Source organism: Camellia sinensis, chromosome 15, assembly GCF_055761805.1.
Source record: "Camellia sinensis isolate YWXY chromosome 15, ASM5576180v1, whole genome shotgun sequence".
Classification (NCBI taxonomy): domain Eukaryota; kingdom Viridiplantae; phylum Streptophyta; class Magnoliopsida; order Ericales; family Theaceae; genus Camellia; species Camellia sinensis.
The window spans coordinates 13668886-13673812 of NC_138975.1; positions in this window are offsets into that span (position 1 = coordinate 13668886).

Here is a 4927-nt window from a genome sequence, read left to right on the forward strand (position 1 = left end):
CATTATTAAACATGATATCTTGTTTTTGAAAACACATGTGCTCTTATTCCGGTGTATTAACCTAGAATGACTATGTGATGCGCATAACACACAAATATAGACTGGATCGCCTGGATTGGAACAAAATATTTCATGTTTGTTTATCTGAAAATGGTTTGATGATGCTACTCGTAAGTAGGCTAAGACGTGGATTTTGCCACCCTCAAGTGGGCTTAGAAAAATATGGTGATTTGCCACTCTCAAGTGGGCTTAAAACACGCAATCAATGAATTGTTCCAATTCAAATAATCCAACCTTCACCCACAGGCATTTAGGCAAGTATATCATATAAGCAATTAGCCTCATGGCAAGCATGCTATCATGACAGAACTCACACACATGCAAGATGCTAAAGCATAAACACTCACAGTGTACTCCGAGCCAAAACAAAGAGCATATTAGTAATCAATGTATGATTCAAGTCCATGTTAAGATGGCTAATGCGCCGTATGCAAAATGCAACTAGAATAGGCTCGGCTAATCTAAGAATGACATGTGAAATGCGACAACTCGGTACACATATTCAAGTTGGAATTGAAATACTATGCCGTTAGCATGATGTGCCGAGCCCGGTGCATGCAATACAGATGAATGATGCAAACATGCATAGCATAAGGATGCTAATTGAAACGTGCCCTAGAACTAACCATCGTAAGCGGTTAAGTAAAAGGGAGAAAGAAATGGGGGTTAGAAGACATGCATCACACACACGCACGCTTATTACAAAATTCGCCCTCTCGATGGAGGGTCCGAAAGAATAACACAGACCGAATAAATAATCAACTATCCTAGCTAATTAGATACTACAAAACCACTTAACTAATTAACAAATTAATTAAGCTATGAAAGCAGTAAAAAAAACAGCCTTGGGAAGAGGGATGCATGCATGCTCGGATGGCTTCACTCGAAAATCCAACTGCCATGCTCACACTGCCTCTGTTTACATTGCTCTGCACCTCTGGAAACTTCACAAGTCTCAAAGATGCTTCTGAATCATCTTAGGGACCTTCTGAGAGTCCATCGGCCAAGAGGTATGGCCACCGGCCATGGGGGGGTGGTCATCGACCACAAATGAGGACATCGGCCTGACCTGGTTAGTCGGCCGGCACTGAATATGGTTGGTCAACCATCCCTTCCTGTAAAAACCTGTTTTGCTACAGCAGAGGACAAACAGAGCATGTCAATGCATTTTTAAAGCAATGTGTGCACTACCACTCTCCTTATCATGTTATGGACTCGAGGGAGTGTAGCCCTCGACCCTCGGGCCACCAATCACGCATCTCGATGCATGATGGCCAAAGGAGCCAAGTGTGCAAATCAATATAGAATGAAATGCTCATAACACGTAAGGGGCCCCCAACCTTTATCATGATTGTTCAAGAGGCAAGGGATGCATGCTCGATGCTATGCAACCTAAACATGTGAGCATACTAGTACAAAATGAGCATACAAGCAACAATGTTACACAAGGCAATTAGCATATAACAATATGCAAAGACAAGCGTGCAAACAAGCATATGACTTCATTTAACCATGTAACAACATGTGAGGCAAACATGTAACAACATGTTAGCAACGTAAAACCAAAAGAATGCATGCCAAATGCACTACCACTCAAGCATGCAACTACCTATTAATAGGCCAAGTATGCGACAACATGCAAGGCAAGCATGCAACAACATGCGGGAATGGTCTTAAACCAAAATGGGCAGCTCTCAAATAAACCCAAATCAGTGGCCAATATGCTAAGGGATAAGGGACAAAATCATATACAAACATGCACGGTAATTGGCCTAACACTTAAGCATCAAAGGGAAACTTTTAAGCACACTTAAAAGAGACAAACATGGACATGTGACTAACATGTTAAGCTCTGAAAACATGTTAGGAATGATGCCAAACCAACTAAACAAAGTAAGCAAAGCATGCAAGGGATGCCTAAAGCTTGAAGCTAGCCGAAGGACTCGAACTAAGGCTACATGAAGCAAGCCCCAAAGGGGCAAGGAGACCTAAAACAGTCCTAAGACAGGTCTAAACAAGACCAAAAGTGAGCTTGAAACTAGCCAACACAAGCTAGAACATGATGCCATAAACATGAGGCATGCAAGGCTACCGAAGAGGTATTACACTACACCTAATACAACCAAACATGGCATGATTTAGGCAACCAAAATTAGAGGTATGACATGTCAAAATAAGCCCAAAAACCCGCTTAGATGTCATCCTAAGCATGGTAGCATACGCAATGACATGCCCATGAGGCATACAACACAAACTCTTTAAAGCATTAAAAGAGCGATAAGTGCAAGTATTCAAGCATATAATATGGACTGAAATGACATTATCAGTGATGCCAAACCACTGAAATGATCCAAATAGAGCATGCTAGTGACTTGAGCACCCGAAGCTAACAAGCTAGATTAAATGGTAGCTATACAAAACAATACAAGCATGACCAAGAAGACCAAAATCAGAGCTTAAGCATGTCACAACATGGCTAAAAGCTTCATGGAGTTAGGCCAAAACAAGTAAGCATAGTAGTCTAAATGCTAGGTACAAGTTAAGGCAAATCATGTGATTACAAGACAAGTATACAAAGCATGCATGAAGTGTCTAAACCAAGTCAAAACAGTGCTATATCATGGCAAAACAAGGTCTAATATGCACTGAAATGAAGCTAAAACAAGCTAAGTAAACATGCTACAACATAAGCCACTTATGCAAGCATTCAAGACAACATAGAGAGGGGATGACCCTCTTCTATTTAAGACACCAAAACCACCTCTCCACCACTGAAAATCCTCTGGATTTCAGTGGTAGAGAGGTCATGCAAAGCCTAAAGCAAGGGCCAAAATGGATGGCCTAAAACAAGGCCTAACAAGGCCTTGGAGAGGGGAAACAACTCCAAACCCCAAAGTGATCTTAAACAAAGTTCTAAAGCAAGTAAAATCAGAACTTTTATCAGTTATAGTCGAAGCTTAAAACAATATGCAAATAGGTTTAAAACCTTAAGTAAAAATGGGGTATAAAGGGGATAGTTTCTTACCCTTGAAGAACCTCTTCAAGAACACCACACCAGCAGGTTTTCTGAGTTCAAACTAGACCAAGAACTCTAAAATCAACCTCAAGGGACCTCAGCTCCAAGAGGATGGTGTAATGCTAGGTGTTTGTGTGCAAAAGTGTGAACAAAAACACCTTTTAGAGCATAAAACACCCACTCAAATGTTAAAAGAGGGAATTATAGAGATAGATAGATACAAACTCTCTAACCCTAATTTCAGAACCTCTGAGAAGGGGAGAGGGCCTCCCCTCTTATAGGAATTCAATTCCTAAGCTTCTAGGAGAAGCTAACACAAGGGAGCAAATCCCTCCATACACGTGTATGGAGGGGTGTAATATGTGGATGTCAGCTGTGACAGCTGGCATAAAATATCTGCTAAAAACAGATGGAAAGGGGTCGACTAGCAGAAATGGCCGATTGACCAACAAATGTGGCCGACCGACCACAAAAGGTGCCAACCAGCCACAACCATTGGCCGATGGCAAGAAAAAAAGGGCCGGTGGCATCATGCCTTGGCCGGTGGGTTGGGGTGATGGCCAACAAGCCTCCCTCTTCCTTCCCAAGCAAAAACACAAGTGTTTGGTCCATGACCAAGCACAAAACAGTCAAGTTGAGAGATCTTGAGGCGAGGCGCGCGACCGAGACCTCAGAGAACTCAAAACGAACACAAACATGGATGATCACCGAGTATTCAAACGGTGACATCCAAGTCTTGAGGACGATAAAAAATGGGGTGTCTACACGGTGTTTAATGGTGTAAATTGTTGTTTAGACCTCTCATGAGTTCAAAGAGAGACTTGTAAGAAAGAGCATGAGTTCATGAAATTCTTGTGCATTCATATTTACTTTCATCCATGGTTCTTTAATTTGAAAGGAAATCTCCATGGATTTTGAGTTTGGGACCCAAAAGTGCATGTTTTATGATTTTGCATTTCAAGTCTAAGTTTTGATATTTTATATGGCGATTGGGTTTTGGTATGAAGTTTTAATTTTTATTTGATGTTAGAAATTGTTCATTCAACTTGTTTTGAGGAGTTTTGAGGCTTGAGTTGCATGAAAATAAAGTTGATTTTGCAAAAGAATGAGTTCCCATTCAAAGCAGATTTTCAGACTGGTTTTACACCTAGACCGCTCGAGTGGCCTGGGGCATCGCTAGAGCGGCCGGACCTCTTTTGGCTCAAATTGCACACTGCGTCACCACCACTCGCGCGGCCAAGGCCACCGCACTAATAGCCAGGCCACCACACGTGCGACTAAGACCACTGCATCCAACAGGGCAGTTTTCCTGATTTTGTTTTATTTCCATTTTCTGACTTTCGGGCCTTTATTTGCATGGTTTCACGTGCCATTTACATCCATAAACATCTCATAAGCATGAAAGAAATTAAAAGAAGAATAGAAGTAATTGAATGAACAAGTAGCGGATAACCGAATAAGGTTAAGAATCAACCGAATGACTTGAATGTGTATTGAGAAATTGTATTTGTAGGTCAAAACTCGAAGACCAAACAACCGGTTTTGGAAGCCCATTGTGAGTAACATTTCTGTAAAGATATGTTGATATAAATTATGTTTTAACTGTTATCGATAAGCTATGGTTTCTGAAATGCTATTTTGATTATGTGAACGAATGTCCTATTTGTGAATCTAGTATGACATCCAAGAATAGTCCCAAGTCATGGGGGACAACACGTTAGTGCGGGTCCATGACATACATGTGATTACGAGATCTCATTAGCCACTTCATTGTGGTGATACATGTTTAATCGTTATCCGGAACCGATTACTCTAGTTGGAAGACGTTACGAATTGTTCATTTGGATGTAT